Here is a 26,213-nt window from a genome sequence, read left to right on the forward strand (position 1 = left end):
TCAAGAAGTGAATTTACTAGTTTACGAAGTTGATCCACGAAGGTGACGCTGAAGGCATGTACAACGATGCCGTGTATAGGCACCGACTTCTTTGAAATATTCGGTAGAGGGGAAGGCCTCCGGACAAAAGTCCGAGAAAACTTTAATTGCTGTTTCTCAAAAATGCCCTTACATATTTTGCAGAAAATAATATCGCTTGATTTTTCATATAATACCATGGAAATTGCTTAACGTAGGATGGTTAAAAACTACGGCCTTTAAGCACTACATTTTACTTTTCTCTGATTTGTACACCTTTCATTGATCTTTGCAGCGGTTATGAGTATGAAGTATTTGTTTCATTGCCGCTGCTACAACCCAATTTATCATTCTATTCACGTTCATTGCAATTCGATTTTGGACAATTATCTTTATTGAGAATTTATCCATTATGAATAGTTACATCGCTATCACTAATCAGTGATCACTTAAGAAGCAAAAACTCGCGACGACGATCATCGCAAGAAACAATCACTGAAACTGACTGTTGATAACTGTTACTTTTAAATTTCGTAACATACCTAGACTAATTGTTTATTTAAAAAAAATATTGTAGGCATACGTGAATAATAATTTGTTAACTAACATTAGACAGAATACAGTGGAATACATTGTTAATTGAACTGTCACTTCAGTAGCGTAGGCCTATTAGGGCTATGATTTCCACGTGAAGCAAACATTCTGATGGGGGCAATTAAAAAAGTTAAATTGTTTCTTCCACCATGTTAATAATGTCAAAAGAAATACTTATACAAATTTTGGCCACTCGACCGCAATTACGAGGCCGTGCAAAAAGTGATTTTCCTTGGGGCCGTTGCAGAAAAAAGGACAATTGCATGGAAAGATTTATTGAAACGGATACAGCAATTGCTGCGCTATTTGTCAACATATCCCCACTGCAATTGAGACATTTGTCATACCATGGGATCAATTTTTGTATTGACAGCCGTCTGCACCTCTCTGTCGATCCCATGATATGACAAATGTCTCAATTCCGGTGGGGAGTATGTTGAAAAATAGCTCAACAATTGCTGTATCTGTTCCAATAAATTTTTCCAATGAAACTGTGTTTTCTGGCAAACTTACTTTTTTTACGGCCCTCGTAATTGCGGTCAGGTGGCCAAAATTTGTATAAGCACTTCTTTTGACATTATTAACATAGTGAAAGGAAAAACAAATAACTTCCTTATCTTCCCCCATCAGAATGTTTGCTTGTGAGCTAAAAAATGTGGATCATAGACAAAGAAGTGGAGTCACTGTTGTGTCATGTGTGGAGATTCATCGATCTCAAACGCAGGTTGAGAGAATTGAGTTGCGTCTCTAACATGGTCATTGTGACAGCTGACCATCTCTATGGACTTGAAATAACCACTTATGTGCCATGTCCTAGTTACTTAAGACCTACTTTCTATCTCAAACAAATTCATTATTTTTTTTTTAATGAGGAGTCTTACTTCGAATTATTTGGAAGGACAATGCCCCTCCATTAATTGTATTGGGGGAGCGACATCCCTGGCTTTATAAGCTGAAGGGACAGAAAGTGCCTTGCCCCTCCTCCCAAAGTCGGCGCCTGTGTTGCTATGGAAAGGATTTTTGGGCTTTTAGGATTTTTATGAACTAAATAATATTCTCCATAAATTGTAAGTGCAATTTTACAACATAAAAGTAATTATAAAGAACACTTACAGTACAGAAAATGGATTCATTACCTAAAATATTACTGAACTTCTGGTATTTCCCTTGTTCTTCTGGTATTCTCCTTGTATTTCCCTTGTTCTCTTAGTATTCCCTTTGTTTTCTTGATATTCCCCTTCTTCTCCTAGTATTCCCCTTGTTCTTCTGGTAGTCTCCTTGTATTCCCCTTGTTCTATTAGTATTCTTTTTGTTTTCTTGGTATTCTCCATGTTCTTCTGGTATTCGCCTTGTATTCCCCTTGTTCTCTTAGTATTCCCTTTGTTTTCTTGATATTCCCCTTCTTCTCCTGGTATTTCCCTTGTTTTTCTTGTATTCTCCTTGTATTCCCCTTGTTCTTCTGGTATTCTACTTGTATTCCCCTTATTCTCTTAATATTCCCTTTGTTTCCTTGTAATTCCCCTTGTTCTCCTAGTATTCCCCCTTGTTCCTCTGGTAGTCTCCTTGTATTCCCCTTATTCTATTAGTATTCCCTTTGTTTTCTTGGTATTCCCCTTTTTCTCCTGGTATTTCTTCTCTTGTTCTTCTTGTATTCCCTTTGTTCTATTAGTATTCCCTTTGCTTTCTTGGTGTTCCCCTTGTTCTCCTGGTATTTACATTGTTCGTCTGGTATTCTCCTTGTATTCCCCTGGTTCTATTAGTATTCCCTTTGGTTTCTTGGTCTTCACCTTGTTCTCCTGGTATTCCTCTTGTTCTTCTTGTATTCTCCTTGTTCTATTAGTATTCCCTTTGTTTTCTTGGTATTCCCCTTGTTCTTCTGGTATTCTCCTTATCCTCCTGATGTTCTCCTTATTTTCCTTGTGGTCCCCTTGTCCTTTTCTTCCCCTTGTTATCCTTCTCTTCAACCTGGTCTTCTGTCTTCCCCTTGGTATCCTTGTCTGTCTTTGTTCTCCTTGTCTTCCCCTTGCTCTTCTTGTCTTCCCCTTGCTCTTGTCTTCCAATTGATCTCCTTATCTTCCCATTGTTCTCCTAGAATTCCCTTTGTTCTCCTTGCCTTTCACTTTATTCTCCTTATATTTCCCTTGTTCTCGTTGTATTCTCCTGGTTCTCCTTGCATTTCCCTTGTTCACCTTGCCTTCTCTTTGTTCATTCTCCTTGCCTTCTCCCTTTTCTCCTTGTCTTCTCGTTATCTTTGTATTTTCCTTGTTCTTCTTCTATTATCCTTGTTTCATTTCTCGCACCTCCCATGCGTACCAACCTATGCACTTGTCAACAAGCGATCGCACTCCACGCAGTTCTACGCAAAAATATGCAGCATAGTGAAGCTATACACCTGTCGGTTTTTTGACTATGTGAGAATTAAATTATCCTATGCACGGTCGTGGAGAAAAGAATTTGGGAACAGACCCAAGATAATGAGTTTCCCTTTCCCTGTGTTTTCTGACGATGGGTTGACACTTAGCTCCGAAACGTTGGGTATTTCTACATCGATGATATGATGCAATAACTGAAAAATCTCGCAGACCATTGAACATCGTATAAAAGTTTTAAAATCATATTTCTGTAACGTTTCATTTACGAGAATTGAGTTTGTTAATCACTGTTACATTATGAAATATATTTCGGCGAATAGGCCTACTATATTTGTAGACATATCCGGGTTTTAGTTATGTATGTGGTGCAATGACGAGTCCATACTCTGATGGCGATGAACAATCAGATTCCTAGAATGAGCAGGAACTAAATTGTCGACTTGAGACGTTCTTGCACGCAGACCGTACCGCCGCGGGATCGAACCTAATTGATGGTTGGTTTTTCATGGCTCGTGGGAAGAGGAAATTCTTTTCGCCCAAAGAAAAAAGGTTTCAAGCACCACAAATCGTTTGCTACAAGGTAATAATGGGTCTGCTTCCACATCTGGGAACAACAGCCACAACCAGTTCCTTATGACATCTGCCATCAAATTTATACATTCGGAGTTACATAACTAAACGATTTAATTTGCACCTGTGACGCCCGAAAAAAAGGCAACTGGCTGTCAAGAAGCTTCAGTTTTATGGAATATCAAGCTCCACGCTATTCGTGTAAGGCTTCATTCTGTTAAAAGCTTGTGAAATCTCACCCCCACAAGAGTTATTCATCTCAGTTGACCATGTATTCACAATGGATTCGTAGAGGCTTACATCATCATCATCGTCATCATCATCACCATCACCATTACAATCATTATCATCATCATCCTCATCATCATCATCCTCCTCATCATCATCATCATCATCAGAGACCACAGAATTAGCCATTTACTTTTATATAAGAACTCTCTAACACCCCCCACTCTCTAAGTTACATACTCGTGCTCATGGGGCATTCCACATGTTAATGTTAAGACATTTTATTGGATAACAGAGTAAAAAGTAATAAAAGGAAAAAGAAGAAGAAAAAACACATAGGCCTATCACAATAATTGAACTTTAAATTTTCTCAGTTAACAGCAATTTTTAATAGATTTTTTAAAATAAGGAGCATTAGCAAATTGTTTGTTTGGAAATTTAACTATTATCTTGTTATAAAGCCTTGGACCGTAGTTGCTACTGTGATTATAAGCTACAGTTGTGGTACATTTAGGTTCTGTCAAGCATATGTTGTCTGATCTTATGGTTTTATATTTATTAGAATATAAATTAAATATGTTTCGGTTTTTATATAAAAATTTCAGTAATACATTGTTATAAATTTGATGGAAGTCAAATACTTCAAATTCTGAATACAGCAGTTCTGAAGGATAATCAAGAGGTTTATTAAGATATATTTTTATTATTCTTTTCCGAAGCAGAGTTATTGGCATGAGGGAGGTACTATAAGCACTACCTTATCCTATAATGCCGTATTGTAATATAGCTTGTACTAATGCGAGGTAAATCAGTCGTAAAGTATGGTTAGTCAAGAAATTTTGTAGGATGACAAAATAGTGAATAATTTTTCTTAATCTATGATGATATTTCATTTTCGCCGTGCTCTTCTTGTTTTCCATAAGCGAAAAAATCCATTTATTGAACTCGATGAGAATCAATTTATTTTAAATTTAATTCATTTATTTATGTATTTAAATTTATTATTTAAAAAATTTTAATTTCGGTTACCAAAATTTGTAATGGGATAACTTGAACAAAGGATACATCCTCAGTTACAACCACAAACAAAACGAAATCATGCTTTGAATTCATGACCCTTTTGACACGTATTAAGACTATTCAGAAGGCGGTGATGATTATGTTTTCTCTCTCATTGGCTTAATAGTTAAAAATCAACTTCCTTTCCACTCGAATTTCATTCATGTTGCGCTATATTGCCATATATTTTACTGCAAATATCAGTTAGTACTGAACGTGGTTTATATGATCATAAGTTAATTTTATATAAGGTGCTAAGGAAAATATTTGCGGCTAAGCGGGATGAAGTTACAGGAGAATGGAGAAAGTTACACAACACAGAACTGCACGCATTGTATTCTTCACCTGACATAATTAGGAACATTAAATCCAGACGTTTGAGATGGGCAGGGCATGTAGCACGTATGGGCGAATCCAGAAATGCATATAGAGTGTTAGTTGGGAGACCGGAGGGAAAGAGACCTTTAGGGAGGCCGAGACGTAGATGGGAGGATAATATTAAAATGGATTTGAGGGAGGTGGGGTATGATGATAGAGACTGGATTAATCTTGCACAGGATAGGGACCGCTGGCGGGCTTATGTGAGGGCGGCAATGAACCTTCGGGTTCCTTAAAAGCCATTTGTAAGTAAGTAAGTAAGTAAGTAAGTAAGTTAATTTTATACAACTAAACTTATGTAGAAACCAACTTCTAGGTATTTACATGTTCAGTTAAAAATAACCCATAGTTAATTAATCTTATACAACTGTCCTTAGAGATTTCTCTCAGTTCCTGCATTATTTAGGCTGGTTCATATCTGCAGAGTGGCGTCTGTTTATTCTAAATATTATAGTTAAAAAATGAAAGCTTGTCAGGCCTATGATCTCTAACAGCAATATTTTCTCATCTCGACTTTGTTTTAATTCATTGTTTCCCATGCATACAGCTCTGCGGTTTTCCTAGGAAGGCACTGCTTGCCTCAGATCTCGTATCCTCATCTCCCAGTGGCACTGCAAAATGGTCCCTGCACCGCTGTGTAACGGACACCGGGGTTAAAGTAGCCGGAGCGTAAGGACGGCCCAAATTGAACGCGCGCTTGTCAGGCAGTGCCCGCGGTTGATAGGGTCGGTTTCTCATTTTCACCTGTCACACTTTTCTCTTTCGTGTATTTTTAATGGACGGTGCTGAAATATTAATTCCGTTGGGGAAACCCGGTACACTCCTGGCCTCCTACAGTGTAGACCAGGTCGGGACCCACTGTTACCCCATCCCATATTTCGCCATAGCGTCGGGTGTGTAAGGTACTAAGTTCGCGGGTTCACACAGGGACGGTGAAAATAATTGGCATGGCTCCTTCAGAAGGAAAGTGGAACTGACATTTAAAAGGACCTTGACACGGAGAGAAGAAAAAAGCCATAGTTTTATTGTATCTGTTGCCTTAGGAGGTACCATAGGCCACCTTCCACCATTAAAAATTTATATGTATTGTAAATTGTATTCCTCCATAACCTTAAGCTGTACATTCATGATATTCTATATGCTTAATGACTGAAAGTTGCTCTTCAATCTAAAAGAAAATTTTTTTCCTACATAAAAAGGTTTTGGAATTCTGAATTTTCATAATTTTCATCTTTTGACTTATACCAAACTGCTATTAAAAATTAGACTCAAAATCTTTAATATTTTTATTAATATCATTACATACTTTTTTGCCTTAAAGATAACATTCATATCCACAAGCGTAGCTTAAGGTTAGAATAGGGGCCTGTACTCTATGCAGTGCAAGAGGAGAAAAATTATTTTTCTTCGTATATTTCGACGACCTAGTTCAAAAAGGAAACAACTCAAAATTTAAAGTTTTGGGAAACCTCGATTTTAAAGCTTCATGTCGCTGTGAGAAATGCAATTAACAAAATTCTAATTTGAAACTTATGGTAGCCTATATGTAAAACATGATTAACAGAATTTGGAGTAATTTCAACGATCCTTTGATTTTCCACACTAATATAAAGTTTTAAAATTCAGACTTCCCAAAACTTTAAATTTTGAGTTGTTTCTCTTTTGAACTGAGCCGTCGATTTATAGCCTATTTTCAAGAAATTTTTCATTTATATTTTTTATTTCTTAATTTCTGTTGAAGATAGGTTAAAGATTTAGGTATCTGTAGTTTGTTGATCTTATTAAGAAAAAGTGTCACGCAAATTTCATGTAATTACTTCAGAAATTGTGGCAGATTGGTTTAAACAGTTTTGAAAAACACAATTTTGAGAAATTGAGTGGTAAACTTACAGCTTGCTGGCTGGTATTCTGCTTCGTGTCAGAACATTTAACTTGTTCAGTTTTATGGGTATCTTAAAATTCCTTTCACAAATATAAAGCTTAAAGTTCATTTTAATTACTGTAAAAAAAGTGGAAAATCAATTTCTTTTTACCCACGAAGGATGTTTTTGAGAAATTGAACGATACAGCTTGCTGGCTGGTATTGTGTTTGCTTGGCAGGACATTTTAATGAAAAATTTGTCATTCTAGTTATCTTATAATTTCTTTCACAGATATAAAGCTGAAAGTTAATATTAAATTAGGCCTACTGTAAGAAAAATAAAAAATCAATATATTTTACCGTAAAAGAAGAAGTAGGTCTATGTAATCCCTTCATTTAATGTTTTATTTATTTATTTATTTATTTATTTGTTCTGGTTCTTTTGTTTATTGTTATTCGGTTCTCTTTCAGTTGTAATTAATATCGCTAGCTAAACCTCTTTGATATTAAATGATAAAATTTGTAGATATACGCCAATTAAAAGTATTTTTCTTCCATATAAAGGGCTCTAGACAAGTTCACCGATCAACTGTTATTCCCTATACGAAATGTCCTGCTTTGTAAGTACTTATAGGCTATCTCTGCAGGATATCTCGTAACACAGTAACATTCTCTGATGACAAAATGGATTAAAACTGTTAAAAGTAGAAACTATTGAGCGAAGAAATAAGTCAATAAGTTACAACGTATCCGGGACTGAGCAGCGGGCTGGTCCTAGAAACAAAACAAAATAAAACAAAACAACAGCATCAATTATGAGCAAGCTTTAACTCTTACTTACTCGAACCCCGGACCTCGGGGGCCAGTGGCGCTGCACCAGACTGTAGCTGTAATGATCTCGAGACAACAAAAAATAATTTCCCCGGGTTGGACACATCTTCGCGTGTTCCATAAATTAAAGAATTTCCAATTACTTGTGGGATCCTCCCCAGTCTCCTACCGTATTCGCGCGGCAGGGGGTCCGCCGACTTAATGGTCCGCATAACTCAGGGTGCGCTCGAGTGGGTGTGGGCACCCAAAACATTTCCCATCATGCCCTGCTCCCCCATAAAATGACGGTATGAGTTGTTAAAGTCCGTCTCATAACTCACTCCTTGAGATTAATATTGCACCGTTAAACAGAGGCTAATGGCGTTCCTTTGTTCCCTGGGCTCGAGTCCAGAAACCCCCGTCCGCATGAATAGCGTGAATAGAGGAGTTCGAACCCGCGACTTCGTGCGCGTGTCTGTCCATAGACAGCTGAAGAGAGTTGGTCATGTAGCTGCAGAGACGATTGCGTGGGATTCCTCTACCTAAGAAATATATATATATTTTTTTTTTTTACTTTAGCATGTAGGCCTATAATGCCCTATCCATACAACATGATCAAAATATGCTAGCTGTTACACATCAAATCAACATCTGGTAACGTATAATTTTTAGATCATCGTATAGAATGTATTCATGTATCAGTTTTAATTATCTATCTATCTATCTATCTATCTATCTATCTATCTATCTATCTATCTATCTATCTATCTATCTATCTATCTATCTATCTATCTATCTATCTATCTATCTATCTATCTATCTATCTATCTATCTATCTATCTATCTATCTACTTATATACCTATTTATCTATTTATCCTTATACTGAATTTGCATTCTCACTTCTGATTATCTTGTATAATATTTTACACTTACTGGGCGCAGGCTGTGTCACGCGCATACCTGTCAGCTTTTTCGATTTACGCGGAAGACTGCGGGTTTTTGAACCACTCTCCGTATATCTCGATTAATAGGCTAATGTTATCTGAGTGTCTTTTTTTTTGTTTTTTTTTTACTCATTTCATTGACAGGACTTAAAAAAAAAAGTCAATTTCGTCATGTGACACAAGTTCTCCGATAGATCTACATTGTATCGACCGGAAATGAGTATCTGACCATCGATTCCAAAGTAATGCGGAATGATGAAGGATTTCTAGCTGAGTGAACAAAATAAGGATATAGTTCAGATCCTCTCTTTCTGATGCCACTCTGAAAAAAAATATAAAAATTTAAATTTGTGCAAAAGGGGTATTATTTTGAGCAAACTTTCGATGTCATATTCCTGACAAAGATTAAATCAGGATTCTCAGAGATGTTGGCCTATTCTTTATCATCTCACCAGTAAATGTTAGTAATATATTGTTTCATGGTAAAAATGCGGTAATTCAGATTCCACGATAAACGCTACAATAAAAAAAGTCTCCAGATTTTTCAATTTCTGTAGATGGCATGCATGCGATGAAGGAAATAAAGTAACAATAGATTAGAATGAACCAAATATAGGCTTACATATGCAGCACATTGATCTCTCCAGCACACAGTGGTCTAGAATGCAAATTTAGCGGGACATATTAATAACTTTTCAGCTACCGAACAGATTTTTATGAAATTTTACACAGTAGTTACAGATAGCATATATGTTTTGTATGCAAGCTCTCGTTACGTTGGTATAAGGGGAACTACCCCTTATATGGGGGCGAAATTAGACAAAATTAGTAACTTTTCTCCTATTTAACAGATTTTTTTTAAATTTTACAAAGCAGTTACAAGAAGCATATATATTTTGTATACAAGCTCTGATTACGTTCGTATAAGGGGAACTACCCCTTATAGGGGGCGCAATTAGACTAAATTAGTAACTTTTCTCCTATTTAACAGAGTTATATGAAATTTTACAAAGTAGTTATAGGTAGCATGTATGTTTTGTATACAAGTTCTCGTTTCGTTGGTATAAGGGGAACTACCCCTTATAGGGGGGGGGGCGCAATTAAACAAAATTAGTAACATTTCTCCTATTTGATAGATTTGTATGAAATTTTACAAAAAAGTTACAAGGAACATATATGTTTTGTACACAAACTCTGATTACGTTGGTATAAGGAGAACTACCCCTTATAGGGGGCACAATTAGACAAAATTAGTAACTTTTCTCCTATTTAACATATTTGTATGAAATTTTACAAAGTAGTTACAGGTAGCATTTATGTTTTGTATACAAACTCTCATTACGTTGTTCTAAGTGTAACTACCCCTTATAGGGGGGCGCAATTAGACAAAATTAGTAACTTTTGTACTATTTAACAGATTTTTATGAAATTTTATACAGTAGTTACACTTAGTACATTTGTTTTGTATACAAACTCTGTTTACGTTGGTATAAGCAGAAGTGCCCCTTACAGGGGGATGCATTTAGACAAAATCTTATGGGGGGAAATGTAACATTTTAGGCACCTTTTGGACACTCGGGAAGCTTATTTGGTACATAATTAATAAACTGTCATCTTGAATTCTCTGAATTATACTGCGGAAGCAGATTCGGTTCACAGATATTGAAATAACTGCAACCGAGAAAAATGCCACTACTGCACCTCGAAAGAATAGTGCTCATAAATTATTACTTCCGCAAATCTGCGCACCTTAAGACTAGATTTAAAATAGAGGTAAATAGTGGAGGAAGTGAAAAAAAAAAACATTTTTGGCCGAACCAAAGGGTTTTTTTTTTCTCTACCTTAGCAAAGTCTGCACTCAATTGTTATATTTATATTTTGTCCCGTGTCCATTCATGCTAATTTTACATACTATAATAACTTTCAATGTAACAAAAACAAACAGTGTTACATACCTAAAGAACTACTTGACACGTTGGTACCAAATATGAATGGAATCGACCACTTACAACAGAGTTACAGCACAAAGAAAACGGCAGACTCGCGGCGCTTGCTGAGTAAGAATGCTGGGTGGCGAAATGTGGCATGTTACCGGCCTCTTATCTCGTTATGCAGCCACCTCCGCTGATTAAGATAATCAATTGAGTGTTACTCAGTTATATAGGAAAAATAATTTAAGGGTTTAATTTCATTTTTTTACATGTAATTTTTCTGCATTTGTCCTCCTAAATATGGATTTTAGACCACTGTGCAGCAGTTTAAGCTACGTAGTTTTCTAGACCGGGTTACTCTACTGGTCTACTCATTGTACCGCCCCCCATTTTCCGATCAGGCTGCTGGATAGACACCGGTCCAGAACTTCATGTCAAAACGTATTTCCACATGAAGACTCGAATCAGCGCAAGCATGCCCAAAGCATACCTTGCTACTGCGCAGTTTAAATCGTTTATTTAACAACGCTATATCAACTGCAAGGTTACCTAACGTCTATGGAATTGATGATGGCGAGATGCTTCAGAAGATTCGCTATGGGATTATATGACATTCGCCTTACGATTGGGGTAAACCTCGGAACAAAACAAAACCAGGTAATTAGTCAAGCTGGAATCGAACCCAAGTGCATATTTTGTACCATTTCTTCGCTGTTTACTGAAATCAGTATTTTAAATTGACAGAAATATGAAAGGTATTCGTCATATAACATTCTAATTATATTTATCAAGTAACTGACACTGTTAAAGATAAACGTTCAAATGAAAATAATTCACGAACAACCTCCAATGAGTACAAAAGTAGTGTTTACCACTCACTGTAAAAAGAGAACCTACATCAAGCGATCCATGCCAGTCTTTGCTGTCATATACATTATTATTTGTAGCGAGGAATGAATTTTGACTATCCTGAGACCTAAAAGTAGGCCCGTAGACATGCTCTGGTATAGATTAATCCCAGTCCCTGGTGTGTGTAGTTCTCCCCGATCTCTTAAACCCTGAGTTTCATTTAAGTACTTTCTTTGCTCCATTTCCATAACGCCTAGGGTAACTTTAATGTAGAAAGTAAATTCGTGTAGGCCTAAGTTTCTTTAAGCTGAAATTTGTCTGAAGAAGTTTTCTATTGCAGATAATATCTATAGATTTAGTATTTTAAAGGGAACAAATATATTTTATGCATTATTTCCGTTACTGCTAGGATTATATTAATTTAACTAAGTAATTCATATATAAATACTTACTCACTAGCTTTTAAGGAACCCGGAGGTTCATTGCCGCCCTCACATAAGCCCGCCATTGGTCCCTATCATGAGCAAGATTAATCCAGTCTCTACCATCATATCCCACCTCCCTCAAATCAATTTTAATATTATCTTCCCATCTACGTCTCGGCCTCCCTAAAGGTCTTTTTCCCTCCGGCCTCCCAACTAATACTCTATATGGATTTCTGGATTCCCCCATACGTGCTACATGCCCTGCCCATCTCAAACGTCTGGATTTAATGTTCCTAATTATGTCAGGTGAAGAATACAATATACAATTCATATACAGATAAGCCTACAGTGAATAATAATTACTTTTTGTATTTTATCTCTTCCTTTTATGTAAGAAAAAGAATTTTAAGGGGAGTTATGACAGAGTTTTCCAACTTCTACAATATTGTGAAATTATCGTTATGGCATTTTTATCTCATGTTTATGGTCTTATCAGTAGGGTACATAGGCCTACTATACTAAATTTCGGTTTTGTGGCTTTATCGATTTCAAATTAGGCGGGTCTGTCTGACCATGTTGTCAGCATGACATAGAGCCACAGCAGAGACAACTCAAGACAGCACAAGACAATAGACAATCACACAATCCTGTGGACGGTAGATAAATCTCCACTGTCCACGCCGGAAATTAAACCACGGACTTACTGCATTGGAAGAATGTACGCCACCCACAAAGCCACAACGGCGCAAAAATTTAAGAAATTTGGAAGTATAGCCTCCACGTTTAATTAATAGTCAGCCGGTGTCAAAGACGGCGCGTTCCTTTGAAGAGATAAAAAACAATTTATTTATTGATTAGTCCTTCTTGAATGCAGCTCCAATCACAAGGAGCGGTAACATATATCTACCAATGATGCGTTAGCATTTTTTATTGACTTAGAGGAAGAGATACAAATATGGAATACCATTTTGTTTTTTTCGTTTTGAATACTGAACGTAAAGTATCATCCTGTTTATTGTTGAACGTCCCTGTGAATGGTACACCGGACTTGGAAGTTTGTAAGATGTTATAAAATGTTTGATAAAAATAATTGCCTCAAAATCTAACATATTTCCTTCATAAAAGTAGAAATACAAATATGGAATACTATTAACAAGTTACAAGATTAACAAAATTAGAAAGTCAAAATGGCCTCTACTAAGGAAAGTACAGAACAAGCATTCAGCATCTTCGTTAGAGATTGTCTTCCCAACCACAATAAAGAATCCAGATGAATCGTCTCTCATGTCTTTTCTCGAACTTGTTTTATGGCTTCTTGCATTACATTTTCATTCCACTGCTTTCCAAGTTTGTTTGAAGGTGAGATTTTTCCCTCCTCCTGCAGATGCCAGCACTAGTAACGAGACAGAAAACCAGGTTATAAAGATGAAATACCTACTAATATTCATATTTGTGACACACTGATGTAAGTCATAACCTCAAAACTTATCATAATTTAAAAAAGGAATAAATTAATCATACATTGTTATAAAGTAGATTATTTCTCTTTAAGAATATATAATATCATTAATCATTAATATTTCTAACATAAAGAAATAACAATGTATATTCAAGAACAGAACTTACCGCAAAATGTTCACTTTCCTCGAAAACACAATAATGATAAACGTGTCAGCAGTTCAGCTTCTAACTGCAAACACATTCCCGCGAAAGAGGGTATCAGTGCGAAGTAATTTGGAAGGTTTCTGCTAGAATATAACACGTCCCAGCTCGCATATAGGCCTAGGTGTACATTATTTCATATTTGTACCCTATTTCATAACACTACCTCTAAGGTGTTTCATGTGTAGTATTAGCAAAATTCTCATATGTAGAGTTGATTGATGACGACAAAACTATTAGTAACTTTAATTTCAATTTTAATTAAAAGTCATCTTACAGCTTAAAATTTGCTCACTGTGAATGTCAGAAACCAATGTATTAATGTCGGTATAAAATAATTGTAGTTAAGGATAATCCTTACAACGAAAATGTGACAACACCCTCCCATATTTCCCGGGATCTCCCGTATTTGCCCCTAATTTTTTACAGTCTCCTGGCTCCCGTATTTTTCTTTTCTTCGAGCATTTTTCTCTCTAATTTTTACACAATGCAAAAATTGTTATTCTGAACATTTGATTTTCCGTGAATGATGATTTTTTATATAAGTTTCGTTGTTCAAGAGATGCACTGAAATGTGCAGTCTTTGTAGACGGTAATGCTTGCCAAGAATGGATTTTAGTGCTCATCCGTTTAAAATCAGTGTTAATGTTAAAAATTTGGAAAAACTGGCTAGTTCTGTTCTAAGCATACCAAGTACCATACTGCTCATACAAAGAGGGTGTTTCATCTCATGAACAATGATTGGGCAGATGTTCGAAACATGAGCACGACACATGTAATCAAATCAGAGGTGAAAACTGCAGTCGACTTCATCTATTAAGCCTTGGTTTTTCTGAACTGCCTCGCACAAATCTGGACTACAGAGAGATAGTGAGTGATTTCTATAACTGCGAGATGCGAGGTCTGCGCTCCTCGCAGCTATAGAAACCACTCACTATCTCTCCTGTAGTCCGGATTTGTGCGAGGTGGGTCTCGCATCTCGCATGCGTCGGTTCAGAAAAACCAAGGCTTTACGCGAGACAAAATCTGTCTCAAAATACTCTTAATTTAAGCCTAGCTGCCGAAGTGTGGAATAAAGTTGTTTTTTAGTAACAACCGAATAATGTATCTATTTTCTATGTGAAATTTTGTCGATTCCTTAGTCTCCCGTATTTTCTTTAAAAAAAGTTGGCAACTCTGAACACCGTTTGACATTACAAATACTGATACGTGGGGGGAGGGGGAAGATAGAAAAAATCGAAAACTAATTCTGCCGCTAAGGTATTAATTGAAAGATTTTACTATAGAAAAACTGATGCTGTTATTGGCGGTAATGGCGGTAAATATCATTCTTGTAAATTTCGTTGTTAAATCAAAATTGAAACGGTAGGCCTAGTTTGAAAGACATTGGTTTTTTGTTGTATTGTCTCTCACCTATGGAGAAGAAGGCATGGTATTGCTGTTGCTCTACTAGGTAGTAGTTCGCTTGTAATTTATACATCATTAGAAAATTTTAGGTCAGTTTTTATTTAGAGAATTTTCACAAGGCAAACCTGACAACATTGTGCGTTACGTTCTAGGAAAACCCGGGCTGTACCTATGATTATAAGTGGATAGAAGTTCGTAACACCGCGTCACTTGAGTGGCTGTTCCGCTGAGCGAGCCAATTACTAGGATTTAATTAGCAGGCCCCGCGGAAGAGAAACGTCGACACCAGAGCGCGTGCGCAAGCACTTTGCATAAACACGGTCTGCGTTATCTAATTATTGTCATTAAGCAAATTGACCGGTCAGCGTGATTTATAGCGGGAAGGATTAATTGTGTAAACAAATTATAGATTAATAACAATGATCATGATAATAACCAGAAATACTGTAGGAGTCGAGTTAGATCAAACTGGAGACCATTTGCTGCGTTGTGGACGTCAGTGAAGTGAGAATTTTCCCATAGATCTTAATTTTAGTGTAAAAATCTATTGATTCCCAACCGTTAAGAGTTGTCTATCACTGCAGTACTGTCGATTTTATGTTGTCATTTTTCTTTTGTCGCTGGGAATGCGCAGTTGTTTCCTGCTTGGTAGGCCTAGTCTACGTAAAAATCAATGGAAATTGTAGTGTGAACATAGGCCCTACAAATGATTGAGGAAAACCATAACCAATTTATTAGAGATAGTAGATTTTCGCAACTACGATAAATGCGAAATGTGCCCAAATGTTGTCAAAATAAATCATTTTGGGTGCTGTGCATAGACATTTTGCTAGTCCGCGCTACGGGTGTGCTAAACTAGCCCCGGCTATTGACTGATTACTTGTACAGGATTCATATCATATCATATCGCTAACACTGGTTTATGAATACGAAAAACGTTAGTTCGCTGATCATCGACCGGAAGCCCGCGCTAAGAATTTCTATGAATACGGCCCTTAATGTTTAAAAGGGTGTTAAGCATATAGGCCTAATTGAGTAGTTTTTAATTCCGGAATGAAATGCGAAATTGTGTACAAAATGTGAACTTTAGGCCTATGTCTTCTTGCAAAATAAGACCTAAATTACATTTTATGGAGCAATGTTATGTTTCACAAAAAAAATCAATCTATCTTTATGTTTAAAATAATGTTAAGCATATCATTGTGTTGTTTTTAAATCTAAGATGAAATGCGAAATTGTGTATGTTATAAAATGTGAACTTTATGTCTTTCTGCGAAATAAGACCTAAATTACATTTTATGAGGCAATTTTATGTTTCACTAAAAAAAAAAAAGTCAGAATCTATCTAAAAGCCCCTACACATAAGATGTTCTTACATTTTTTTTCCAAATAGTTTGGTCACCCTTTCATATTAGCTTTTACAGTACGAATAGCACAAGAATGTAACCTGATCTCCTCTTTGTTGTTATCTGTAGGCCTATAGTTATCTACAGTTTTCAACTAATCTGTCTGGTAGGCCACTGGTAGTAGAATACTGGCTGCCTATAAGAAATCTTTAGGTCCACTGTTCACTCACAAACAAGTTATAAGTGGTAACGAGTGATTGTGATTGAGTAACAATACGCGTCGGGACAAAATCACACCATATCTTATGTTTTTAAAATTCATAACTTTACTGTAATTTTATGTTATGTTCCTTTACTTATTTATTATTTTTAAGAATTGTAAGTGAAAAATCTAGAAAATGCACCTGTTAACACATTGATGACGATGATATTGAATTTCTACCATCAAACTTCAATAAAAAAAGTTACATTCCAAAATAGCTTACTACAAAAACGCTAAATCTTATTATTAATAGAGCTAAGAAATGCTGAATTTGATTTTTAAAGTGCTGAAATTTTAGGCTAATTTTAAGTTGTTAAAATTTACCACCTCTACTAATTATAAACAAATTCAAAAATAATATATTGATCAACATCAATTTACTCAGTAGGTATCAAGCAGACCAAATAAACGTACTTTTTCGGAATGTCACGTCCATAAATTGTAACTTACATTGAATTAGGCCTACATTTTCGTCTTATCAACTTGTATTGTGTTTATAATAAAAAATTAATATTTCCATTTATTTCTCTCTTTTCTGAGTAGGATCCGAAGGCTTGCACTGCAGCCTGAAGTTTATTGTGCCGATCCCTTTATTATGGGATGATTTTTATAGCCTTAGGACCGCGTTTCTAAGAGTAGGGCCTACCTGATTCACTGCTTGGTGTCATTTTATCGATTCAACTACGACATCTATGTCTGACGGAGTCCGCTGAACAAGAGCACCTCTCCTTCGATATTCTGCTTCCTCCTGAGATCGATAAAATCTGTTTGTAAGTCACATACTACGTCCTGCTGCATTTTATATTGACCTGACGATCGCATTACCGTAGATATCGTGGGTCAACATGATGCCATCTGTCTATTCTACTACATAGCTTCCAGGTTTGACGCAATCGCTGTGAAAGCCTCTTCGTCCCCCTGGAATCTATGTAGCTCCCTGTCATCTGAAAGTAAATCAAGGTATTGCGTTTGCTATATCTCCTGATCGACCTGAAACTATTGAAAGATGATAGATGAAATTGAATTTAATGAAGCGAAATGAATGCGAGGCCCAACGCTGAAAGCTACCCAGCAATTTTGCTTCATTTGTTTGAGGGGGAAAGCCTCTGAAAATCTCCAACCAGATAATTTATCCCAACCAGGATTTGAACCCGAGTCCGTTCATTTCACGGTCAGACATGTTAATCGTTACTCCACAGGGGTGGACTAATTATTCCATTAATTATGGCATTTATGTGTAGTTAAGAGTATGTAGCACTAGATAACTCCTGTTGTAGCCTATCTCTAAATAAATATTTTCATTCCTTTTTTTTTTTTAATGAATGTAGTAGGACGTGAAAGAAAATGAAATATGATACTATGTAAGTAGGCATGAATGAGATATCTTATCTAATAATAGTAGTCTATACTTTAGGCAATTAGATTTATTGTGCTAGGCCTAATTGTGTATTTATTATTCTATTCGCGAGAACGTATTATTAAATATCACGCGAGGTTTTACATTTTCTTTGGATAAATTCAAGAGTGCGAAGCAAACTGAAAACTTTCTTTTAATTCATCATAGATATCTGTTCAAAGATAGTTTCTTCACTACAAAATCAGCATTCTCCAATCTTCCTTGTCTCCTTCCTACCTCTTAGTCTCCACACAGACTTACGATCCATATATCTTAATATTGTCATCTCATTCTTTTACATTCTCCTCCTCCTTATCGTCTTTTCGTCTTTCTTCTACTTGTCTTCCTTTCCCTATTATTCTCCTCCTCGCTCTTCTACTCGGCTTTCTTTTTCTCCTCTCCCCCTCCTTCTCGTCCTTCTACTTCTCTCCACTTTTTGTTCTACTCCTCCTTGTCTTATTTTTAGCTTTTTCCGCATTCTTCTCTGTTTCCTAGTCCTTCTCTACCCCTTCGTCATTCTTCTTCTTCTCGTCATTGTTCTCCTCTTCCTTCTTTACTTCTCCTCGTCCTTCTTCTCTTCCTCATCTTTCTTCTTCTTTTCGTCCTTCTTCTGCTCTTCGTCATTCTTCTCCTCTTCGTCCTTCTTCTGCTCTTTGTCCTCCTTCTGCTCTTCGTCCCTCTTCTGCTCTTCGTCATTCTTCTCCTCTTCGTCCTTCTTCTGCTCTTCGTCCTTCTGCTTTCGTCCTTCTTCTCCTCTTCGTCCTTCTTTTGCTCTTCGTCCTTCTGCTCTTCGTCCTTCTCTTCGTCCATTTTCTGCTCTTCGTCCTCCTATTCGTCCTTCTTCTCCTCTTCGTCCTTCATCTGCTCTTCTTCCTTCTTCTCCTCTTCGTCCTTCTTCTGCTCTTCTTTCTTCTTCTCCTCTTCGTCCTTCTGCTCTTCGTCTTTCTTCCGCTCTTCGTCCTTCTTCTCCACTTCGTCCTTCTTCTGCTCTTCGTCCCTCTTCTTTTCGTCCTTCTGCTCTTCGTCCTTCTTCTCCTCTTCGTCCTTCTGCTCTTCGTCCTTCTTGTCCTCTCCTCTTCGTCCTTCTGCTCTTCGTCCTTCTCCTCTTCGTTCTTCTGCTCTTCGTCCTTCTCCTCTTCGTCTTTCTTCTTTTTCTTCTCTTTCTTGTCCTCTTCGCCCTTCTTCTCCTCGTCTTCTTTTCTCTTCTCCGTCCTTACCTTTTTCCCTCCTTCTTCTCCTTCTCTTCGTTCCCCTCCTTCTCGTCCTTCTCTCTTCTTCTCCTCTTTTTCGTTCTTCCCCTTGTTTTTCTCAACCTTCTCTTTTTCTCCTCGCCCTTTTTCTATTCATCATTCTTCTCCTCTTTCTCGTCCTCCTTGCCTTCTTTCCCCTCCTTCTACTCCTCGCTCATCTTCCCTTCTTCTCCTCTTCGTCCTTGTTCTCCTTTTCGACCTTGTTTTTATTCTCCTACATTTTTCTCTTTTTCCTCGTCCTTCTCCTATTTCTCGTTCTCATCCTCCTTCTCGCCCTTGTTCTCCTCTTCTTCTCCTACTCCCCTCCATTCTTCTCTTTCCCATCGTTTTTATTTTCCTTCTCCTCTCGTTTTTCTCCTCCTCCAGTTTATTTTTACCTTCTCCTCTTCCGTTTCTCTCGTTCTTCCTTCTCATCCTTTTCCTCCTTCCTATTTTTCTGCTTCCTTCTTATTTCCGTCTCCTCTTTCTCCCCCACTTTCTACTTTTCACCTTCTTGTTCTTTTTCTCGTCTTTGTTTCTTATACTTTTTATTGTTCTGCTTCTTCCAGTGCCTTTGGCTATCTGATTACGGTGTCGTTGTCATGGTAATATGAAACACTTCAGTAGTGTCCATGTATTTCCCGTGGCAATGAATTTTTGAGGATTTGTGGTTTTAAGCAGACGAAGCTTGAGCGTCCAGAGAATCAGACACATCACTATTCTTCTCCGCCACAAATTTCACCTGAATCTGCCACGATCTGAATCCGGATCTTCTGCATAAAAAGTCAGTGCACAAGTCACAAGTCAGTGAGCTAACGGACGACATGACATTTGATACAGAGAATAAATGGGTCGGAACGTGGAGCTGTGTTGAAACGAGTCGTAGTATGGGGTACATAACTCAGAATAACAATAACATACGAGGACGCGCAGGCACAGATGTTATTAGCTGGGGTTCGGGGTCCTGGCCATAACGCGCGGCGGTGACGACCATCGGAAATCGAGCCGAAGAATTATGAAAATTGAGGCCCGGCTACCTGCTCGGTAGCCCCATGTGGTCAGATTAGCAATTCCAAAAACTGGTGACTCCATGAGGTCTCAGAGCGAGCCGCGGCATTCTTATGCTGCCAGGACACAAAATGCCCGTCCCGCCCACCGGACCTCCCGGTGTTACCGAGGCAATGTTCCCAGAAACAATCGTCCCTGCTACACGAGGGGGAGTGTCGCGGCGCTCGCCATGTCAAGTGCTGCATGAAGCGGGTTTTAATTACTCGAGACGTGCCGATGCGCTGGCCGGCGCGCCACCCGCTGGCCGCCACGTGCACCCAGTAATTACCCGGCATTCCGAGCAAGCGCCGCGTTTTTTTTCTTCTCACGGTTTACTAAACATTAGTTAAGTTGCGTCTGTTCTGTACTGCAACAGTCGGTGCGCGAGCAACTTGGCACCCGCCGCGCCAACAACTTCTACGACATCACGTCAACATTCGCAAAGATTCACGAAGTTCGTGTTCGTCGCGATTGAATTAAGCCACCAATTAAGCAGTTAATCATTAAGCATACACATAATTGCAAAGATACATTGTCAAGCGACGTCACACATAATCATGAAGCTTCAGTTTCGTTGCAACGTCACATAATCATGAAGTTTTAGTGCTGTTCGATACATTTAAAATTCTGACGTTTGGAGCTCATCTCAAGTTTCATATTCCAATAGTCACGAAGATTGGGGTTCGTCACAAGAGTCTCATTGCTCGCTATGCAATTATCACAAAGCTGTATATTTTTTAGGCTTATCTATAGTTTTTCAAACAATTAGAAAGTGTGAAGCTCTTCGAAAGTAATGAAATCTATTGTAACAAGATAAGACTAGCTCTACAGGTTCATCGTGATGATCAGCCCTGTCGCTTCGATATGGCACCGATCACAATCTTACGGCTGGCCGCGACTTTACATCAATAATCACGATAGATACTGCAGAATAATTGTCAAAATTTCACGTAAACAAATACAAGACTACTTAACAAACCGTAGCCTACAATCCGTCCAGAAACTACAGTCTTGTTGCGACGTCGCATCAGCAACTACGACTTGTAGGCTCGTTACATCTCACGCAAGCGATCTTGAAACATAGGATTCATCCTGACGTCACACAGAATCACGAAGTTGCAGTCTTGTCCCGCCCTTATTCCAACGTTCATACCAAGAATTCTGAAATTCACAATCACTCTTGAAACAAGTCACTCCAACGATGACGAAATTACAGAATTGTCACGTCACGCCAACAACTGCGAAGTTTCAGGCTAATTGCAAGTGACGTTGGCGATAGAATCTTTAAGTGTCGCTGCGATTACGAAATTTGAGGATTTTTTTAAAGTCTCGTTATGCCAAGACATCACGTCATTTGTGTTATGATATTCTGTACAACTCACACCAAAATTTCACTCTCTTATCAAATAGGGAACTGAAATCAACCGTTATATTACTCCAGCACATCCTGAATTTGAGGCCTATTATTACGAGTCGGTAGAACGATCGGAAAAATTATGATTCGTCATAACGTCACGTCGCAAGGCACGTCTTAGACCATGACACTTAAGTTCGTCTCGACTTCAATAGGCTATATATCACGAAGCTTATAGCCTACGTCAATAGTCACGATGTTTATGATTTACTTTGTTGTGACATATTACGAACAATTACGAAATTTCAGCATCGTCACAGGTAAGGCTAAAAGTCAGGAAGTTTAATGTTCGTCGTAACAACAAATACGACATCTGAGAATAATTGTTTCTTGTAGAACCAACTATCACGACGTCTTTCAACAATTGCGAAGTTTAGTGCTCGTAACAAGACACACCAATAACCATTGAATTTAGGGTTCATCGAGGACATTTATAAAGTCTGAAAAATGTCGCATTCTACACCAACATTCATGACGTAATGTAAAAAATTGCATTGTTTCAGGCTTGTCACAAAACATATCAAGAAAAAATTAAGGGATTGTCGTAACAGCAATTCTGAGGTCTGAAACTAGTCGCACGTTGCTTAAGCTACCAAGACGTCTCGTCAATAGAGTTACGATGTTTGAGTGTTGCCTGAAGTTCATACCAACAACCACGACGTTTAGGCTTCATCGAGTCAACAATTATGAAATCTGAGACTCGGTGCATGTCACATCAACTTAGCCTAAGTTACAACGACTTCAAGTCAACAAGTTTCAGACTTGTCACAAATGACACCAACAATCACGAAATTTGGGGTTTATGTAGTTACGAATATAATTCTGAAACATGTCACATATCACTTAACGCACCAACATTCATCACATCATGTCAACAATAATTACAAAGTTTAAAGATCGTCATAAATAGAGACAAGCATACTATTAAGAAACATTTTGCCAAAACATGAAATTTATAGGCCTAAGTTGATGGAGAAATATGAAAATACGAAATTAATATTTCAGAGCTAAAACACTTACTTATTTTCTAAACCATTTGGAGCAGGTTTACAAAATATGCATTTAGAGATTAGGCCTAATAGTTTTGTCTCTTTATTTAATGGGTATGTTATAAAATAAAGTACAATAAATCTGCATAATTAAACTGTTTTTCAGCATCATCATATCCTTACCTGAATGCAAGAACTAGGTAACTCAACTTTTTGCACTGAAGAGAAGCAAAAAAATTGTTCTTACATTAGCTGGACTGAACACTGGTTACAAAACAACACAAGTAATTTTTCTGTATTTTCCGATAAAAGAATATAAGCCCACCATCTCTCAGTTAATATTGTTTTGTACGTTAAAAAAACGCATGAAGTTGCAAAGAGGGGAGAAATTAAGTAGGCAGCAAAACTAGCCTAATGGTTAAAAACTCGTTTAAAACATTCATTTACATGTATAGGCCTACGAGTATGCATGGTGACACTGAATACAATTTCATTGGATTCGAAAGAAATGAGCAATGCTGGAATAAGAACAACTTATTTTGTTTTGTATTCTCGAATTCATTGACGCTACGAATTCAGTGACTCTGAAGGAGAATTTGAAGATTTCACTTTCCCTTGCGAATCCCTGAATGTTAATGGAATTGATGGTTTAGATTTTGCAAGTATTTATGATAAACATCTCTATTGTATCCTTATAATATCTGGAAAGTTCGATTCATTGATAGTTAATTTATAGAGTTATAAACAGAGGAAAAAATCATGCAAAATATTAAACATTTGAAGATTTTTGTAAAAAAAAAAAGAAGATTTTACCAAAATATTAAGAAATATGGAACTTTTTTAGCTTTAATTAATCGTATGCATCGTGAATCGTGAAAATCTTTGCTAGCAGGAATGATTTAATATGGAATTTCATATTTTGCCTATCTCTAGTCATAAGTCACACTAATAATCAAAATGTTTAGGATTCGTCGCGACAGCAATAAAATTATGAAGCCTAAAACTTGTCTCAAATCACGCCACGTCATGTCAGGAAGTTTAAGGCTCGCAGAACTACAGGCCAATAGCGGCAGCAGTCACATAGTTTGTGTCGTTGCGACATCACGTCTCAGTTTACGCCAACTGTAGTTCAGTAAACTGACGCCAGAATTGGCGTCATACCATCACGTACAGATGTGAAATCTGCCGTAACGCCCTCCAGTGCAGGCCCGTTGCAACGTGACGCCAGCGCCACGCCACGCCGTCACGCCAGCACGTGAGCAAGCCAAAGCTCGCGGCGCGTCACGCCAACACGCGCAGACGTCACGCCAGCACGCGCGCAGGCTCAGTAGCCGCGGCCGCGACTGTACCCAAGTGTAGCGCTGTTTAGCCGAATAAAGACTTGCTGATGATAAAGGTGGGAGGAGGCCAGGAATGCGTCTGACCCCGCGCGGCTCCGATCACGAGAAGATTGTGACGTCATCACCTTACGTCACGCAGGAATGCGATGCCGCCGCGGTTTTACTCAGGTAGAGGCTGTTAACATTCCATTCCAGTTTCGCGCCGAACCCCATTACTCACGTAGTGACAGCTTCTTGACCTCTGACCCGACCCGCCGCTGTGGGAACTACGGCCACGCTTTTGTGGAAGCGGACATGAACACAAAGCAATGATACAATGGCGCAGGACACACGTACAGCGACCCTCAGTCCTCGTACCGTCGCCGCGCCGTCGTGATTTAGCAAAGTGCTCTTCTTCATCTCTATCGTGGACGCATCCTGCACAGCATGGGCACTGGATGGAACTGACAAAGCAACTTGCCTTCACATATTTACTGCACATGCTGTTCTTCATCACCGTCATCATGATCACCACAATCATAATCATCGTTGTCATCATCATCATCATCAACAACAACAGCAGCAGCAGCAGCAGCGTCGTCGTCGTTAGATTTTATCATCTTCAGTGTCGTAATTTATCATCTTGAAAGGTTGTTCGATTTCATCTTCCCTAGGGCCTACACAAAAATTGCATAATTCTGTAATATATTATTATATTTTTATGGATAATTACTGCGATACTCGAAAATAATAACAAAAATACTATAAATCGGCGTTCCTAGTGAAAATAATTTGAAGATTATAGCATGTTAGGCTAAATAAATCAACCATATTGAAATTCTCATAATAATAATAATAATAATAATAATAATAATAATAATAATAATAATAATAATGGGCCTAATAATTATTTGTTATTTATTTAATATTATTTATTGTGCTGTTCAACAGCCAGAGGCCAATAACAGTTCAGCACAAAGCATAATGACAAAATAATAAAAAAGTGCACAAAAATAATTATTACACATAAATACAATTACAATTAATGACAATAATGACGATGAATGGATAAATAATGGATGACTTCAAAATACATAACTAAGAATAATAATAATAATAATAATAATAATAATAATAATAATAATAATAATAGTCTAATAATAATAATAATGGGCTTAATAATAATAACCCTAATATTTATTTATTTATTTATTTAATTTACTATTATTTATTCTGCTGTACAACAGCCAGGCCAATAACAGTTCAGCACAAAGCATAATGACAAAGTAATAAAAAAGTGCACAAAAATAATTATTACACGTAAATACAATTACAATTAATGACAATAATGACGATGAATGGATAACTAATGGATGACTTTAAAATACATAACTAATAATAATAATAATAATAATAATAATAATAATAATAATAATAGTTAAATAAATTAAATAATATACGTTGTGAATACAGTGACTATTTTCTTACATGCAATAAGTAGAGTCTAATGTCTCTCTAAAAGGATGTTCAGTAACTCTGAACAAAAGTGCTTCATTAAAACCCTTCGTTTCTACGAGTAGAATAAGTCACATCACAAAGGCTCATATCTGGTGTATTTGCTGGGTGTTAGAGTAGCCTACTGTAGTTTCCAATTCCACATTAACTTACATGTCTTTTAGCGAAGGTTTGCGTTCACAATTCTTTCTTCCTCTACGCATCTGGTAGTAGTTCGATAAGGTAGGTCTTTTCTTCCGCTAGCTTCTTGTAATGCCTTGAAAGACTAAACTGCATTTTTTTCTGGTCATTTAAAAATGCTTTGACATTCTTATTCACTTCAGTTATTCAAAGTAGGTCTAATATAGGGCTACATTTTAAATCTGGTTATGAAAACTAAAAAGAAAGTTGCATGTTTTAATTTGAATATAGGCCATGTTATAGATTAGGCCTACCTTTCTTATTTTTATATATAATATTATATAGTACCTCTGATTGAGGTTACGGCTGATGAATCTATTATCAAGCAGTACATCTCACTTGATATCTGCCAGAGGAAGAACATTTTATTGCATACACCTCAAGTCTGATTAGTGAAATATATTACT

The sequence above is a fragment of the Periplaneta americana genome, chromosome 13 (assembly GCF_040183065.1).
Source record: "Periplaneta americana isolate PAMFEO1 chromosome 13, P.americana_PAMFEO1_priV1, whole genome shotgun sequence".
In the NCBI taxonomy this organism is placed as follows: Eukaryota; Metazoa; Arthropoda; class Insecta; order Blattodea; family Blattidae; genus Periplaneta; species Periplaneta americana.